The sequence below is a fragment of the Apteryx rowi genome, unplaced genomic scaffold (genome assembly GCF_003343035.1).
Source record: "Apteryx rowi isolate R43461 unplaced genomic scaffold, aptRow1 scaffold_10, whole genome shotgun sequence".
Taxonomy (NCBI): Eukaryota; Metazoa; Chordata; class Aves; order Apterygiformes; family Apterygidae; genus Apteryx; species Apteryx rowi.
This window is the reverse complement of record NW_020447197.1, coordinates 2051781-2071954: the sequence shown is the minus strand read 5'-3', so window position 1 is coordinate 2071954 and position 20174 is coordinate 2051781. Positions and strand designations below refer to the sequence as shown.

At 38.1% G+C, this 20174-nt stretch overlaps 1 protein-coding gene across 1 annotated transcript in view; it reads right to left on the bottom strand.

The window, feature by feature from the left end:
* Positions 1 to 20174, bottom strand: part of TBL1XR1 (transducin beta like 1 X-linked receptor 1) — a 120880-nt gene that overhangs the window by 24985 nt on the left and 75721 nt on the right. The window contains exon 3 of the mRNA XM_026061144.1: positions 13448 to 13515. The gene's annotated coding sequence lies outside the window, so the exon portion shown is untranslated. The remainder of the gene's footprint in view (positions 1 to 13447; positions 13516 to 20174) is intronic.

Below are 20174 nucleotides of genomic sequence, written 5' to 3'. Positions count from 1 at the left end.
TGAGCACTTCACTTCTCTTAATCACAGTTTTAGAACATGTAATAGATTTACTATAGTTATATTTACCTTATCATCAAACCACAGCCTAAGCAAGTAACACTTCTGCAGTTTTAGGTGGGCTCTAGCACATTGTAATTAGGTAGGACAACAAAAGCCTGGCAGGCTGTTGGCAATAATAATTCCCCCAAACATACCAATCAATTTWGTTTGATACCAAATATGATATGTTAAAGGGAATACCCAAAGCTCTGGGTAGCTCTGAAAAATGTTTAATGTTCAGCTGTAAACAGACGGCTGCATTTATCCATGGAAAACAGAAGCCTGGCTACAAAAACAATAAATCTTGTACAACAAAAATATTGTCACTAGTCCATTTATTTTTTCCGCCTTTGCGAGAAACTGACAAATATTTTGTTTTGTCAGCATGTGCGCACGCGGAGTGTCATCACTTTTTATTGCTGTTTACCAATCTTACAATTTCTATGACCAGGANGGGGGGGGGGGGGGAGAAGAACCAACCTGGAAATGTCTAGTCTTTTAATTAAACAAAACCCCCTGAAGGTATGTGTGCGCCCTTTGGAAGGTTTTATTACAATTCTGCTTCACATCTGTATTACCTATCTTAAAAAAAAAAAGAAAAAAAAAGAAAAAAGAAAAGTCTTCTCAATGATACATAGTCTCTCTTCGTTATACATTGCAACCAAAATTGGGGATCCCTTCAGTTCAGGAAACGCATTTGCTGAACCTTGACAACTACACAATTGCTGTCAGTGTGGATCGTGGGATAGGTAATAGCCAGGAAAAAGTGCAAATAYATTAAACTCTACCTCTTGTCCAACTGCACCCAGGTTGATTAAGAAAACGAGGCACCGATACCACAAAGTCTTATTTGACAGAAGAACTCATACACGTGATGAAGAAAACGAAGAGGGTGCTCTTTAAATTCAACCCCGCACACCAGGCAGACTCCGGAATTTGTGAGGTCGCAGTAGAGCTTCGTTCAGACACCAAACTCACCTGGAGAGTAGCCCGCACTACCAWAGTTTTAATCTGGGATTCCCCAAGATACTACCTATTCCGAGGTATTTTGGCTGCTATTCTACTAAACAAGAGTCTTCCAAGGAATCTTCCCCGAGTTATGGTGGGTCCACACCAAACAGCTCCTGTACTCAATAAGACTAATTCAAAGAAGTGTTGTGTATACCCCTCTACAAGCTGTTTATAAAAGAAAACTTGTAAAAAAAAATTGGTGATTCTTATATTTTTAAGCATGCAGTGTATGACCAATGTCCTTTCCCCTTCTGCATATGAATTTATTAGAGACCAATTTCTATTAAAATGAACATTAGTATTGACTAATTGCTCTAAACGCTCCTGTTTGCTCTTCTGCATCTTCCTTCAAGAGACAGGGCCCAACGCCGTACTGGGCACAATATAGATGAGCCCTTATTAAGGTTCTCCTACTATCTCATAAATCTATAATTAAGAATTCTTTCTAACCTTTTGAATTCAAAGGAAAACATTTTAAAATTAAGTGTAAAAGCTTTGTTGCAATATATTTCAAAATGAAAATTACCTCATTTTCTTACTTCTGTTTCTAAATTGCTGTTATTGTAATGTCCTTTTTTGGTTTTAAACTTGATAAGCTACGTCAAATATGAACTTGCATAAAAAATTATCTGTAATTTTACCTAATGAACCTTCTTACTGATTTCCCATATGGCCAAGAGCTTTCCTAGTTTTCTTTTCAGCAATTAAAAAAAAAAAAACAAAAAAGAGTTGCTTCTCACATTTTCGTCTTTTAACTCTAATGCTTTGCTTTTACTTTTAATCTCTGGAATACACCTTCATTTCCGAACACTAAAGAATAGACTTTCTTTTCCTAATCTGAATTGTTTTCCTTAGCTCAGTCAATAAATATTTGTATTATATACTTCAGCTTTAGTGACCTAATTTATGGGAACGGTCTCCATCTTTCTGTGCCAATTTGAGTGTACGGAGYATATAAGATGACAAAGCCAGTTTGAAATATTCTGAAGAACAAGAATTACAACCCTGAAAGGAAAAAAAAACCCACCCAAAACCTTAGTTAAAAATAACAGTCACTGTCTACTTATCTGAGCAGTCAGTCCCCCAAAACACCAAGCAAAGTCCTGAATAATATTACAAAATAAGCTGCAGATGAAGCCTATTTGTTGGTTTTGCCTAGAGCAAAGTAGTATTTAATTACTGAACTACGAATCTCCTCCCCAAAGTCATATGCTGTGTGACCCAGGAGACTGGGATTCCGGATGTTATAGTAGAGAGACAAGTGACAGCGTATTCAGAATTACATTTCCAATACTATGGCAACAAAACTAGCAGTTCTCTTCTTTCTAAAGGAAAAAAATACAGCTTCCTGAAATTAGGACAGCTATAGGGCATCCTACAGTGATTCAACCAAAAATAAAAATAAAAAATCACTTGATCTCACTGTACAGTTTCTGATAAATTAACTCATTTTAAACCATGTGAAATGTATGTATCTCTATCAGTTCTGTTTTCCACATTTAGCCAAAATTCTTCTAAACAAAAGACGCACATAGGAAGTCTATACGCTAAAGGGTCAGTCCTAAGTGTAAATGTAGAAAATGTTTGGAGCAAATGAAAAATTATACATTGCTTTTATTTCTGGAGTTCTTTTTTCTTCTTGAATATACATCTCTTAGGTTATATGGGATATTGACTTTGGCCAATATGACGTATTTGCACAAATAACCATTAATGAAGTCTTTTGAAATAATTGTTCTGTATAATACAGAACAAATTACTATACATCAAGCTAATTTAATGAAAAAAAATTGCCTACTAATTGGCTTGTTAAAAGAGAATCCAAAAAATAGTACATGGGTTTTCTTCAAAATTTCTGTAAGGCTTTCCTATTATTAAATTAAAAATGCTTTAATGACTTTGGATACAGATTTAAATAATTTATTCTGTGATAGGAGAATGATACTACAGACTAGTCTGTGCAAAGACTCAGTAAAGTTCTGAAGCTTTTGTAGCTACCATTAACGTTATGAAAATGTTTCACATGTTACCATTTTACTGAACATTGATATAATATTACATTTCACAATACTATTTAATTACATTATTTATTTGATTTTTCATATTTTAAAAATGCTTTTCTTGGCAGCTGTATTTTGTAAATCTGTAGATTGGCTACAGAAATAGAGCTATATCTGGTACTGACACTTTAGTCAATGTTCTTTAGATTCTCAAACTCTTTTTTCATTGTTACAATGCACCGCAAGAAGAAATGGTGTGGGGGAGAGATCTTCTCTCCGTAGAATCATATCAATATTTTAAAGAATTTTCAACTCTTTAGATGACAAGGAAAATAGATATTTTTCTAGGCACAACTTTTCTGCATGTTAACTGCAATCCTCTTAAAATGGAGGTAGTTGTGAAACATCTTTCTTAAGGAACAAGTACGTTATTTCTTCAAAATTTAAAAGCCAAATCTGGCTCCTCAAAATATGCATCCATATGCCAGTCAAACCATAGGAAGAAAGTTTTGTCTCAGTTTTGACTACTAAATTCAAGCAATTTCCCCTCGCTCCCTCCAAAAATCCCAGACCCAAACTCCCTGTCACACTCTTGCAGAAGCAGCCAGAGAAGAGATTTTACGCATGGAACTGCAAGGCTCAAGTCCACCAACGCAGTCCAACTAGGATCAAATCAAAACTGTCTAGAAGTAGTATTTAAAAAGTTAATCATAACCCTCTTTCAACACTTAAATCACTTTCCCAGCACACCTGAAAATACAACCAAACATTAAGAAATTCTCCTTGATCAAACAGCTAATTCCGGCCAGACAGCACAGGAATTTTTCAGAAAGGAAGAAATAGCATAGCTTGATGTGATGACCTTCAGGGTTAGACTGTGCTGCCTACCTACAGGCAAGCTGGGCAGCTGCCTATGGCAGCAGAACTGGAAACGTGGCATTTCTCGAACTGGTGAGAGATAACTAGCTTCTGACTGATCTGCAGAATTAGTGCATTTACCTGGGGAAGTGGTATCAGTTTGGCCAGTATGGACTTCAAGAGATGACCTGCAAAATCCACCTTCTGGGCTCTATACTAAGCTATATCGACACTGTAAGGGAGAGGAAAGCATCAGATAAATGTTTGGCATTACTCCAGGGAGAGGTGAAAACTTTCCTGTTGGAGGGGTCATCACGGGAACAGTGGTAACGTCAATCAAGCTGTAGATCTTCCATTCTTAAGCCATTAGACGCTTGTCCCCTTAGACATAGTTTCAATCCTTTAGGAATACCTAATTTAAATGAATTAAGACTTTGGCAATCAAACATAAAGACCCTGTCTCAAGAAGGGTTTTTAAAATTGTTAAATCGCTTTCCTGGATAACGGCTGAGATAATGACACACTAATATTCTCCGGATCTAGACACAGAACAGCAGTAGATTTCTGGCATCAAGTGCAAGAAAGACGAAAACTGAAAGAAGCATTGTCTGCTATGTTGATTAAGATCCAACGCAACATAGTTATTAAGCATGTACCAGTTTTAAGCATGCAAATATGTGACTGCTAATGACCTGTGCATTAAAGCCTTAGTGAAAAATTAATTATGGATGAATGTGGGAGCACACCCATTAATCCTCGCTTGGATCAAACTGTGTAAAAAAATTTAGAGAAAATAACTGAATGAGACTAGCTCTTGAGTTGGTCAAAATGAGCACGACTAAGAGCTTCTGCTGAGACTAAGGGAAGCAAAATCCAAAAACATCTTCTACTTGTGACTACGCATCACTGAAAATGAGCCCAAGTGCTATGGTTCAAACTTTTTGGTCAAAAACATGTAGAAACTACACAGCTGAAGCTAAGAAATGAAGTTAAAAATCCCCATACTGTGCTAAGTTTGTGCTCCCAGCTGATTTATTCTCATTTTCACTGCTGGAAAACCCACTGAATAATATGGCCTGCAAGTCTGATCAGGAACGTTCCATTTTTTCCAGTATGTTGTTCCTGATGTTCCCACAATAGATCATTCAGAGCTCTAAGGGCTTGCGTCAATTGAATTGAATGATACRGTCTCCTGCTGGTACCTAAATGCAAAGGCAGAGCTGAGAGGGTTTATTTTCAAAACAGGAGACATTGATCCTGTGACGATGTTCCATTACCCTGACTTTATTTCTATTAGAGACAGTGATTACATCTACATCAATCGTTTGAGCTGATGGATATTAGTGCACTAACAGTGACACAGTTTTTCACTATGCTGCTGTTGCTGACCTGCATACTGATAGGTTACAGAAAAGACTCATTCTGAGCTTGAACTAACGCTACTTATTTGTCAATGAATAATTATTTCAATTTTAGCAGACTGTTGCAATTAGCCAGTTTTCAACTGTCAGTGGTTTTGGTTCGTTTGTTCTGGAAACCTTATTGTGGAACAGTGATTAGTGTCCGTGTAGACTGGCACAGACTCTATTTATTATGATTAACATATTTATATTGCTACCTGATGGTAAAAAAAACAGCGTATGCAGTTCTTACAATTGTCTGTGGAAAGATATCTCTGCACTCCTACAATAGCATCCCTATCTTGACAAGTGATTTTTTCATAAGGGTGTATAGAATCCGCTTACATTTTCCAGTACCTTCATCCTTTAACAGTTTCTATGGGTTGTACTTGCTATCTTTTTTCATGCTGGTGATCCATTTTCTGGCTTTCATCTCTTGATCTGACACACAATCTTGAGCTAGTGGTCCTGCATTTGCCCTGGTTTTCACCTCTTCACCAAGCGCTGCCTCTGCTAACTCCCCACTCCTGAATTCATCTCTCCAAACACTTTCAGGAGCACTGATTTTTTTCTTTAATTCCCTCAGTAACATCTTATTCTATGTTCTTCTTTTACTGCTCTTCTGTTACAAAATCAGAGTTGCTAACACTTTGCACAAATAAACTCTGGTGAGTTGAATAAAATTCAATTCCTCTTCAATATTAGTGATTTCTATTTCAGCTAAATTCTGTTCATTTTATTTGTCTTKTTTTAGCCTTATGCCCTCTGCAATACATACTGAGGGCTCTTCAGGACAAGGCCTTGCCCTTGTTTTCCTTGCCTCGGTGTATTTATCACAGTGCGTTCCCTCATTCTTGATTAGGAAGTTTTGTAATGCTGCCATAACAACAAGAGATTGAGATGATGAAGTGTACCTACACAGAATAGCAAAGCACTGCAGATACACCTGAGTTAGAGCAACAGCAGAAATGAGACTCAGCAGAGCCATTTCACGGGTATGGAGTAATGTTATGCCTTTTAGAGCCAATCTAGTGCCTTCTCACAGCATGCCTCTGCACCACGCTCACATTTACAGTTCACATTAGCATAAAGTCGGGCATTTCTTTGCTGAAGTCCACTGCATACTGCACACACCGTTTTTCATAGACAAAAGTAAAACAAARCAAAAAAACCAAAACAAGAACAACAAAAAAAAACAGCAAAAGCAAAATGATGGGTCCTGGTACTTGTGAAGCTGCACTTTTAGGAAACCACACAGTCCTTGCCTAGAGGATCTGAGAGCACCAGCATTAGACTGTACAACTATGACATTTGCTAGAGTCCAAGTCTTGAAACACGCATTAGAGGCCACTGTGCTTCAGGGTTTTGGTGGAGGAGGGGAAGAGGGTTCTTCTGTTTTGGTTTAGTTTGTTTTTTAAATGCTGGCTTTTTAATTTTTATTAGGTTGATTGCATTTACTTCGGTAATTATCCTAAATTCCTGCAATTCTTTGAGGCCTGGTCTTTCTTCTCCAGTGAGCAACTAAAGACAATCAAATGCACTTATGGGGGTCTGGATAAACACAGACAGCTACCTGAACATGACTCTCTTCAGCCCAGGATCCACTCACTTGTTTGCCCTGCCCTTGGTGTAGGAGCCTGAATGCTCTTATCAGCTTTTTTAACACCTACAAAGCTGATATCAAGTGCAGGTTTTATTTTCACATAGACGTTAACAGAACTACGCTAAAAATAATATTAACTGCACAGCTAGAGCAAGAAAGGTATTTCCTATAATACCTGACAGAAAAGAGGGGCTTTATGTGAACACTTCTGGAGTGAAGAATTCACACGAGCGTCTTCCTCAGTTGTCACGTTACTTTAGAAAAGCAGGTAACTTCTGCAATGAGGCTACAAACAGGTCGGGGGGAGGGACAGTGACTCGGTGCTCTGTTCACAGAGCAGGTGAAGAGGGTTCGAGCTATGGTAAAGGCAAATAAAGCTGACTTGTTTCCCCATTATTAAGCCTAGTCTTATATACCTTTCCCATGAGAGAAGTGGTTTTGGAAGTATGTGCTCTGGACAAAGCATCTAGCTTTGGGATAACACATAATTTATCTGAAATCCTCTCGCAAGTGCATGAAAGCCGCCAATTCTTTCCTGGGGCAGATGTTCTGCTGCATGCTAGCTCCAAGTCCACTCTTTCTGAAAAAGGAAGGGTGAAAGGGAAAACCCCTGTGAAAAAATATCATAATGGGGTCAAAAAAGAAAAGAAAAGAAAACAATCTCACAGGACACAGAGAAGATCCTTCAGTGACAATTTACTGCAACTTCAACCCAGAAGAATATAAGCTGTTAACAAGGGAAGGATAAAAGCTTCAGCTTCAGCAATTGTTCATCGAGAGCTACTACATCAGAACCTGCTACTTACTGTAGATAAGGCCAGATTTTTTTTTTATTTATGACTGGGATGAAGAAAAAGCAAACAGTATCCCTCAGACAGTGAAAACRGAATGAATTAAGGATGCTGAGATCACCGTATGTTTTTAGCATGGCCTCTGACTATTTGTGGCAAGGTCAATTTATCACGAGTCAYGGACTGATGGCAAACAGGCCATCATATTGATAGTAGAAATACACTCTACTTTAGACATTTTTTTTCTACATTAACCCAGATATTAAACACATTGAGAATATAACTGCAGTTGGACCGTGGAATTTGGTATTGAAAATATGTGCCAACATTCATCATCTTTAGCGTTCAAAGCTCTCTACAGCCATGAAACGTATCCGAAAGCCTGGAATAAATTAAATGTAARCTGACAAGTTCTTTTTAGCCCCAAGATGTTCAGCAAAAAGAATTAAAGACATGTAACTCATGACTGACTGTAGCATTATACATAAATGGAGAGTTTTAAGGAAGGCTTACAAAAGTTTACCCTCAGATTAAACACTCGACTATTTCCTTTACCCAAGCATTTTCACATCTACCCCTGTTTACCAAAGCAGTCTTAAGCGAGCCAGTGGGAATATGCAGGTAAATAACCATTATGAGTGCAGGACCTTCACAAACAGGAAAGCATTTTGTAAAAACAAAAATAATAAATAGCATGCTTCTGCAATTGGCTGTATGAATGCAAAAAAAGAACAACTTGTGAATCTCAGTTATATATGATGTTTACTCCCACACTCCTCTACTATCCCTGCCTTATTAGGATGCTAATCTGCAAAACAAGACATACTTTGCTCATCAACCACTCCACCGATACCACCCACAACCACACTTTCTTTTCATTACCAAATAAAACTCTTAACGAAACTGAATGCAACAACAGTATTCACAAGGGTGCAAACCACAGTTCTGACACTGACGTGGAGCCTTTAAAAGCTGTCTTATTTTTAAGAATAATCAAATTGCAGGATCTGAGCCGAAATGACAAAAAACAGTTAGCAGTGCAAACAAGATCAAGTGCAACAGGATAGTATGAGACTATCTTCATTCATGCTTCTTCTTTTTTTAATTAAATACTAATTAAGCAGGAAGAAATAATTAAATCAGCATATTCCTCTGAAAAGGGAGCTATACTAATTGAAGTGATTGCTCAAAATTTTAGTTTACAAAAAGGAATGTTAAAGGGAATCAAAACCCTTTGTACATACTTCAGCACCTCAGGATTTAACTTGAAGTGGACTTTAAAATAAAGGTAATATAACTTTTCCAGAAGCATCTGTATCACTTTGAAGCCTTATTAGAACTGTCATGTAATGAAAAATTAATGTATTTTTTGGCATTCAAAGATTCAAAGCTCTTTACACCCATTGAATTTAAACCATGTATTGTGGTAAGAGTTTAGTATCAATGATCTTAACACTCCCAAGGAGACTAGACACAGCCACACATGGACGCTACCTGTTCTGGGCGCACAAAGGAAAACCAGCACGCACAGATTGGTTTGTGTTATGCTGTGACACAGTATGGTCACTGAGATGGGACTGGAAACAGCACAACAGGCAGGTTAGGGGCTGTTGGTTGTGAGGGCAGAGAGCTGCTTTTGGATGGGATGGCTTCTTAGGATGCGATACAGCGACGGCAGTTTTTGAGCAGCCCCAGGTAAAGATTCGTCATCAGAGGTAAGGGCTCCTCAGCAGCTTCGTACCACTACTCCGATGGAGCATGGCAGAGCTACAGCTCCTGGAAGAGCCCTGGCACCAGATGGTAAAAGGCTGAAGGAGGTTGGGCATTCCTGGGCCACCGTCCTCTGCTCTCCCTCACCGTTGTCGTCGCCTCCAGCACACGCTCCAGGAGGCAGCCAGGCAGCAGCCAAGGAGCCACAGAGGCAATGAAACTACTGGCAAAGCAGGTGTCACCACTTCTGCTATGGGATAGGACACTGAACTGCACGGGAAGTCGAGCTGCATACGTGAGACCTTTGCAGGGACACGGTTAGCTACGACAAATGCCTGGCCCCCTGCAACTCTGCAGCAAGGGCCAGGCTGTTTTCCAAGCCTGCAAGAGTCTCTTTCCTTAATTTCTATCATTTTCAGGTTCCGCCACAATAACCAAGGCCAATGCACACATTCAACCTCCACATCTCTACATCATACTCTGTACTGTATCTCGAAGCGTCYTTGTTTACAGCACCTCACATAGTCTATCTAGGCTTTCTACTGTGCATTTTGGCAGAGAATATCTCAATCTATATTAGCTATACTTAAATTTCCATATGAATTAATATCAGTCTTTCCCTTCAAAGTACAAACATGCTATGAAAACTTACTTGTGCCCCCTAAGCTTGTCCAGCCATTAATTCAATCCCCCCCTTCCTGCCTTCAACATGTGCTTACTTTTTTTTTCTCTAAATGAATCTGTACCAAGGCTTTTTTTACACAATATTAAAATAGCACGTATACTGAGGTGATATGCCCACAATATATAGAAAAGACATGCAATACATTCATCATCCTTGCCCAGATTCTTCATAGCCTGCAATACATCCTTTTCTGCTGGGAGTTGTTCCAATATCTGAATCATCAAGAGCAGTTGTTTCTTTTACAAAATACCCTGCAAAAGAACCAAGCTTCTCTCCTTGTCCTTTTAAAGTGGAATATTTTACCTGACTCAAATTATCCTAGACTAAGGACAACTGTGGATGAATGCCAAGTTCTGCTACTTTATTGGTTTTTAAATCTAGAGACATATTTATACTACCATAAAGGAAAATTTCTCAGAAATCTCATGAGCACGCCTACCATAACACAGCCCCAGCTGGCTCCTACACTTTGTTAAGTCACCTGTATCTGTAGAAGAAATTGCATTGTTGTTCTTAGAAAATTAAAAAAATGTTCCAAATAATCCTGCTAATTTGACATTGTAAAGAGGGTCTTTGACTAACAAAAGGAATCTGAACACACTTAGAGGTAATGAGTTTCAACAAAATATTTACAGATGTTTTAAAGAACTATTATTACTTTTCTGCACAGCACACAGGATATTAAAAAAATAATAATCAGGAAACAAAGTAGTCTGCTGTACACAAAACTTTTGTCTTGTGAGGGAAGCACCCCCCAAAATTGTATATAAATGCTTGTGCGCATGTCCAYGCGCATACACACATACTTTCAAAATTTAAAGCTGGTGGCTTTCTATGGTAGAAGCAGGATAGGCTACTGAAGAAACCATTGATAAAACGGATTAAAAGTCATAAAGGATCATTCTTAGCAGAAACAAGACAAAAACCAGGACACTGCTTCTTCTTTCCAACTGCTTAGGACAACATCAGACACCTGTTCTCATTTCTGAGAAATTTTTAGATTAATCCCCTATGAAGAAAGCTATTCAAAACCTAAAGATACATCATCTGTCTGATAAGAATTCCCCCTACGTTAAAAGGCACTATTTTTAATTTAAAAGTCTCCTCTGCTGCTGCAGTAAGAAACACGATCATAGTTTCATGCCTTGTGTAGGGAAAACATTTTTGCCTAGTAAAGCTAAACAGCAGCAGAGATAGAAATACACCACGKCCTATATCTGCAGGCTACTATTACATAGGCAGCTGCAGTGAAGAGGTCTTCAAAATGCCCCACAAATGACCTCTTATCTTTTATAAAATTATAAATTACAGTAACTACTTCTGCTAGTTCAGATTCAAGCTTCTCTGTCTCAAAGGCTGCCTTATTAGGCAGGACAGCCTTCCAAAAAAAATAAAAATTAATAAAGAAAAGAAAAACAACAACAAAACCCCCACACAAACATGCACACACAGAAACCCTGCGTGTTTGGTTATCTTACTTCAAAGCACAGCAATCACAAATTTCACACATGAAAAGTTCTACTCTCCCATTTCCAGCAATTGGAGTGTTATTTGAAAATAAGGGATGGTGAAATAGTAAGTTAACTGTGATAGAGACAAAGACGTCTATAACTTCTCCAGATCACATTATACTTTAATAAGTGCTGCACAAATTGCTCACAACATTTTGAAAAATTCTCACACTCTAAAGAGCTCCCATCATCTTTCTTTTCTTACAATATTTAAAAAGCTGTGATGACTTTCCTTTGCGGAATGGCCTTTTAATATTCTTGACTAATGTTACTCAAAACTTCACAATGCCGTTGCCCTCATATAAATCCATAAGTATGTTTTCCTTATGCTCCAAAATACAGAAATCCCTATGTTATGTCTATATGCATTACTTGTGCATGCTTAGGTGTAATCTATCCACATGGCTGGAAAATAGTGTGAATAATACCATGCCCAAATATTTTAGAAGGACCAATCTACTGCAGTGACAAAAGCAAAAATGGCTTCAATCTTTACACCAATTCACTYGTATCTTCAAACGGCATCCTTTTTACATCCCTGAATTATCAGCCTCCAGAGCCTTTGAAAGCCAAAACCTCCCATCTCCAACACAGAAAGACCTACTACCAGTTTCTTAGGTTAACTAGAGAATCCCATTAAGAAATTCTTGTGCATCTTATCTTGTTTTCAGGAAGAAGACTTGTGAAAGTATAGAAAGATATGGATCAAGCCATAAGAACATTTAAACGTATTATAGTCCCATTGACTTCAATTGCTTAAGTGATTTGTTGGAGCAGAGCCAGCAAAACAGCACCTTGCAGGAGCAAGGCCATAAAGAACAGTTAGCAACGTCCTCTTCTGTGTGTCCGGGGGGCTGCCTGCACAAAAAGGGCTGTTAAAATAAACTTGCTCTGCCTTTGAGTGCCCTCTATAGACCTAAGATAGTTCACAACGAGGGCTTGCTACAAACGGAAAGGGGTGGGGGGGGGGGGGAAGGACATCTGCTACACCCACATTTGTTAAATTACAGTATGTATTAAAAATTCTACAGATACAAATGCAGTATCAGTTATCTACTGCCGAAAGAACAAATACTCGACTGTGCTCTCGCACAATACGCAAGCACGGCTGTCGGGGGAACGGTTCAGAATGARTTTTCCCTTTATTAGAAAAGGTAAAGTAATCTCATCTCCCTTGTAACTCTAGCCATAGAGAAGAGAGCAGTCTAAAGATAGGAGACCATGTTAAAGGAAAGTATGCRAAGTCAAGAGAAGCGACAGAGGGATTGCAGATTGCAGTTATATACATTTAAAGAAAAACAATCGCAAAACCATGACTGTACACTAAACTTAAGAAGAACGGATTGGTGACAGTACRTCGTCTGGATATTTACCCTCTGAATCACATATTCATAATTTCCTTCATGAAGTCAAGATTTTAGTACTTGAAATAAAACATCCTATAATCAAAGCACAGTAACTTTTGCACCTTTTTTAAAAGCTAATACGCACTAATGCAATAAAGGTTCCACACATCAAGACGACAATACAGTTTTTACAAGCCGTTTTGTCAAAAGGTCTATTTATTAACATTTCCATGCTGTGAATTGATGTGTTCTATCATAACAGCTCGCAATGAAATGAATATGGATTTACACATTAGACAATAACAGCTCCAAAAGGAGCTGTTAAAGACCATTGAATAAAAGAACACTTAATGTAAAGATTCAGTGGACTGCAAAAGCTGATACCTAACCAATAATATAAACGCATATAATCGTAATTACCAATATTGAATTGTACCAAAGTATCAGTCCACTTTTATGACAAATAAATAGATAAATCATTGAGTGTCCTTACCAGAACTACTCTCTGAAACCCCACAAAATTGTGATGTGGCAGCAGTACAGCCTTTGGTATTACACCACCTGTAACACAAACCATATTATGATAGTTTCTATCAATATTTGTTTTAAAGGATGAAGAAAGGATGAGATAGCTATTCTTCTACCAGTCTTTTTACTGAAAGCATTAAAACAACATTCAGTTCCTACTGATCACAATTTATGCTCATATTACAAAACAAATGAACAAAAATTAAAGACCATCTTTTGATATTAAAGCAACATTACAGGCACATTTTCAACTCTAATCTCTTCTCACTTTTTCTTAGCTAGAAACAAAACACTAGAACAGAATAGACTATTAGTTTTAATGGAATTTTCTGTTCTTTTTGGCTGCTCTCATATTGACTAAGGAGTACTTTATGAGCATCTAGATTAAAATTTACAAATGTCTAAGTGTTGATATGGTAGTTTATTTTAGCGTTAGCTAAAGTATTCAGCTAAAATGACTCAACCGTAAGATAAGAAATAGAAAACACAAGGCTACAATGAAACTGTCCAGTGTTTTTCAAACTTGGCCTTTTGGATCCGAATTTAACACCRGCAGATTAAGGTACCCTAAGGATACTTTAAAGAACATATTATATGAATGAAAACTTAAAATACCCCTGTTGAGCTGATTTGCATACATGACTTCAGAACTTAAATACGCTGTAGAAGTACATTATATACCTGTGATGAGAATATTTGTATGATGTAGTGATTCCAACCACAGACATTCATTAGAGATGATTTCATTACAGAGTAAGTTCATATAAATTAACGAATTTGGGATAAAAGGTTTGAAGGTAAGAGAGCAGGAACACTGTCCAAGTGGGTGCAGCAACAAAAAGAATTCATGTATCAAAAAAATGTGGTTTGAAGCAGGACTTAGTAGCACAACAGATAACCCTACCCCAAACAGAAGGGGTCAGGGAAAGAGCAAACCATTTTCGAAACACTGAACTCCAGCCACAGACACATAAAAGATATCATAGATAACACAAACTTCCCAAAGACCTCCTTAAAACAAGGACTCAAAATACAAAAGGCAACATGGACCTAAAACAGCATGTAGCATTTAAGACTTTCTATCATCTTAAAAATAATCATCATTGACCTCTAAGGAACCCTTAATTATTTAGGCCATTATTAATTTGAATAAGACTTAAAAAAAAATTTTGCTTTGATTGAGAAATTACAGAATATTTTGGTGAGTGATCATTTTCCCTATTTAAATTCCCAGGAGATTCAGATAAATGTGTCTTAATCCAAATTAATGGCTAGATAAATTGCGCTGGCTTAGTGCTTCCAAAAGAGATGAAAGAAGCCAGGATCTATTCTTCCCTCCTTTCGGCACAATTTCCTGTAGTTCAGATTGAGACGTATGGATTGAATCTTTGAAAATACAGAAAGAGCCACAGACTAGAGAAGTGAGGAGTGCCACGTACTCTGACCGCACTGCACTCCTCAATCTGTATGGTAGCTGCAGTATTTGTTTTTACACACTGATGGGTTCTCATCTTCAGACTGGGAGGATATAAATATTATGACCCAGAAGAATGAGAAGTAAATGATAAGTATCATTTGGAATAAAGAGATCATCAGCTTCCTAATAGTAAAATTCAGCTTATTTGTTATTATCCCTGCCATTTCTTAGAAAAAGAAGATCCAGTTCCACCACCCTGAACTTTAAAAGCATCCTAGTCCTCTGCTGTAACAACACTTACAGACAGTAGCTCACAAAAGAAGTGGAAAGGTCCTGACCCAAAATTAATGTAAATTCAATTCTCTGCTAGGCTATTACGCACTGCTTTGATCGCTTTCCGTGAACCTAACAGTATGCATGAACTGTTTGGCTAAAATTGAATTAAGGAAAAAAAAAAAAAATCAGAAGCAAAGTTTTAAGAAGTTATGAAATTTTAACTCCAAGATGAATGATAGCGCTAAAGATCCTTTAAAGGGGATGCTGATCCTGCTGGCTAAACTAACAAGAGGGAGCAATATATTTTAGCGTTCCCATGCTTTTAACTTCTTCCCTTTTGCATTTGCATCAAGCATTTTTCGTTCAGAGCAAACTGCTGCAAGTAACTAATTGATATTATCCAACAAACAAAGCCAAATAGGAGGGAGAACAAGGAGGCCTTAAAGGAAAGCAGTGTGCTGCCACATCCTGACCAGAAGCCAGTTTAAGAGGAATTCCTTTCCTCTCTACAATTCCCCACAGAGCATACATAAAAACACAGTATACCCAGAACACTAGAAATTCATCATTCCATTAGTCTCCCGTACAACAACAACAACAGGAAATCTGTTTACAGTTAACTAATTTGCCTTGGGATGAAGAGGGCCGAGAGGGCGCACGGCAAGAATTAACCAGCGGTCCAATCTAACAGGTCTTTTAAGAATGATGAAGCATCAAAGTAGTCTTTCAAACAGACCCTAACAGCCGGCTACTTCTGCAGTCGCTTGCATCAGATAACGTGACCAGAGAATCCCCCAAATTATATATATTCTGGAAACAATTTTACCAGGTTTCAAAATAATAAATATAGTAACATTTATTGCATGGCTAATGCCTATGTCCTGCAAAGACGTCGAGGTTCCATACAGTGAATAGTTTTTYGGAGGGTTTTTTCTTTGTTTTGTGAAGTTAATGACATAAAACTTTACCTTTAAACTTATTTTCCCACTGAGTGGTGTGATAAAACTAATTGCATCACAGGGTAATCACCTGTAGTCACAGGGTACGGTTTCCCTTACTACATTCAATCTTCRAACTAGTGCAGTGACGCCGTGGATTGTTTTGTAGTTATATGGTTAGTCTTTTATTTTTCCTTTCCTAGAAGATGCCTATCTAGAGAGATTTCAGGGAATCCGAAGACTCAAAATGCAAACCTACAATCTTCTTTAGAAAAAGAGAAGGGGAGGGAATAAAAGGGTTGGAAGAGGAATCAACCTCAGGAAGAAGACAAGAACAGAAAATTCAATGCAAAAACGTAGAGATTTTGAAAAGTATGAAAACCTAAACCTCAACATTTCACGCAAAACTAACTGGCAACCTTAATGACTGTATCTGTTAGGAAATGCTCACACCCTGTAAGAATCTGTGCATCACGAGCTTGCAATCTTTGTCTCCGCAGTTTAACATATTGATATATTTAAAACCTGCATTCAAAAAGGAAATACACATTACTCCCACATTTCAAAATTAATCACAGAGCAAATATTTTATCACAGGACTACCAGTACATGTCACGATGCCCAATGCAAACATACCGCATTTGTTTTGGCACGGGACAGAAACAGATGTGGCGATTTTAAGAAGATTTTGTAAAACCATCACTCCTGTCCCTGTTTCGGGTAATATACGTCAGTACGATGATTGCAGTTCAGACAAGGCCATGCAGGATGAACCTGCCACTAGGGCGTGCTCCTTCATCGGCATGGAGCCGTACATCCACACTGGAGAAAAACACCTCTCTGCTTTAAGAAACTGGCACATATTTACCCATTTCACGGTGTTTTTTTTTTTCCCTCCTGCAACCTTTTTACTTGCACTAACTGAAAGAAATACAGGAAAAATTGTGACTTGTGCTTCTCTAAATTAAAAGAAWTTAGCTGTCCAAACTAGCCTGAGTCAATCTTTCAAAAAGATAATTTTGCTCGCAACGATCCCAAGCTATGGCAACAAYTTTCCTTACAGATTCTTCTCTTTCATGAATTCTAACTGAAATATTTACTACTATTAAATTGGGACTTCTTCAGTCAATGCAATTTTTTTTGGTAATAAAAAATAGATTTTTAAACAAATAAGTAACATACTTCTTTTTTTGAATGACTGTCTAGGGTTTTTGGTTGGTTGGTTATTAAAGCACATATACCTATGGAAAAAAGTAAATTGTTTTCAGAATTTTATGAATTTTACAACCCATTTTATAAATTGAATGATGCCCATGAGGGAGARAGAAATTATCTACTTTTAAGAAGAAAGTGCTGTTTACAGCTTTCTTCACCACTAGAACAACCTGCTAATAATATTTGACATTGTTTTCATTCTGTGTGATGAGTATGACTGTAATGAAGAATGCTACCAAGCTGATGAAACGCATGTATATAGAAAAGAAATTCTGTATAAACTGACCTTAAATAAAAATGTAAGTCTGTATCTTGAACTTAGAGCAATACATGTTATTTTTGCCTTCAGAGAGCTCAAAGCATGAATAGGGCCTTACTTTTAGTCTATCCTATGAGCACAGCTTAATTTCTGGTCTGCTTTCCTTCTATTTGCATAAAAATAAATGTTATCACTGAGAAATTTGATCTGCTTGCTACCACTTATTGCCTCTAATCCCTCTATTTCAAAGACCATCCAACTAACAAATGTCACCAGCAGAGAAACTGAAATCTAAGTAACGCATTAACAAAGAGTTGGTTCATTTATAAAAACAGAGAGATTTGCTTTTCCATTTTGTCTCTGCAAACAGCACCACATATTCCTCTTTCCATCTCTAAGAAGAAAAAAATAGAATTAACAGGAGAAGGGGCTTAGAAAAACTCTTGGGTAGAAAAATTCAAGCTAGCTTCTTGAAGTTGCTCTAGGAAACATAAGCAAATCTGTTTAATTTTCAAGTAGTACTGCACTGATTGCAAAGGCGAATGCTAAAATATTTTTTTATAATTCAGAAACAGCACAATCAAAGACAGTATCAGTTAAACTGACAATCCCTTATATAAAGTTTAAGATCACAATTCACTGAATAATACTTATTATCGCAAAGTAAACAAGGTCAAAGTCGTATTCCCTTGATAACAGCAGACACTGTAATTTCAGAAGACGTCAGAAACACTCATCACAGGGAAGACGACCTCAGAACTGCTTACAGCCCCAGCCCTGCCAAAAGGTAAACGCTTGACGAGACCGATCCCGCAGCTCCACAAGTCCTGCAGCGCAGAGCAAGCCAGCGCAACCACCAAAACAAACGGCGCTACCCTCTCTTGACCCACAGCTTCTTGCTCTGCCCCCCACCCCGCTACTCCTCTTCTTCTGCATCTGGAAAGTTATCCAAGTGGAAAAAACAAACAAACAACCAGGGTTTTAACCCAGAGCAGGTCGCTGCGTGTTCTGCCCGACCCCTCGAACGCTGCTCCGGCCCACGGGAGGGAGCAGCCCAGGGACAGACCCAAGCGGCTCCAGCGCAGCAGCCTCCTCTCTTTCGGTAGCAGTGGTGACCAGGTGCCATGGAGCTGGCGCACCAGCCACATCCCGCTGTCCACCTCTCCTTCTCTGCACAGAGATCATTTCCCCATAAACACACACACCGGTTCCACACCTAACCCGACTGATAGCTTGGCCCAGCAGCTTTAGCTGCGGCTACGTCTGACGAAGCCCAGCTGCAAGAACCCCTCGGCGGTGTACGCGCCTCACTGCAGGCCCACGCTAGGCCACTGATTCAGCGAGACGCTGGAAAGCACACGCAGAGAGGTCTGATCATTACAAAAGTCTGAACGTCTTTCAGTCGCTTACCCTACTCCAGCAAAAACCCTCAGGAAAACGTTATCCCGTAAGCTTACGGCCAAAACAGCTAGTGTTTCCATCAAGCTCTCCAGGCAGGTGATAATCAGAACACGGATTACAATATTACGAACAACACGCGAAGTTTCAGCAGTATTACATCTTTAAGTATAGCAATACCATTAAACCGTATTTGTTAGCAAAACGGTTATTCCAGTTTCTGAAAATGAGGCTATGAAGTTTAAGATTTTTATCTGTAAAACACTAGTGCTATGCGCATGACTACCTCAAGGCAAAGTCCCAAGTGAATGCATATCTCTTCTTCCCTTCCTTATCCACTGCCATTTCCATAATGCAACCTTTAAAAGGATTTAAGAAGTCGTATCAGTCGTAATGCAGAGGGTATTTTCAGAGTCCACTGATGGCGCTACCAAAGTTTCATACTTGAGTTCCTGCCGAAATCTCATCAGAGAAGTGGGTACATCTATATTAGCTTTAATAGGCACGTATATTCAGTAGACGTGTATTTGAGGTTTTTTGTGCCTCAGAGTTTCTTCATATGAGATATGTCTTTCAAACATTAAATAAAAAACACCCAAGAACTAAAGAACTTCAGCAAAGTGCCCTGCATTTCTTAGTACCCAATATTCTCCATGCATGGAAGATGTGCTTCCCCCATCCTCTTCTTAATTATTTTGTAGCATATCTGCAAGGGGCTGATGTATATGGCTTTTTTGCTTGGGACTGCATGTGTACTGTTTATCTTGGACACTATTTGTATATATTTGTACTAAGTTATTTGTTCAGATTATTTTGGGGACAGGATACTGAAATTCATTCATTCTTTCTGAAAGTTATTCCAATTCTTTAGCTTGATCATAATTCAAACTATTTGGGTTAAAATCTTCAAGTTTTATATGCATATTCTCAGTGAAAAAACAAATATGGGGATGGTTTTTACCAAACTGGAAGGCAAAAGCATTTAATTTTTTAAAAGTTGTCGCCATGTGTATTGTTTCATGACTGGTTTTGCAAATGCTATAGGCACTGCTTCATATACTCATTAAAAATGATTTCCAGAGCTTGCATCTCTTTTTGTTGAAAAGCAGCCATCAAAATGTAAACCGAGCAAAAGCATTGTAAAGTTTGTCTTAGTTCTCATTCCCGAAAATCCTCAATTTTGCCATTT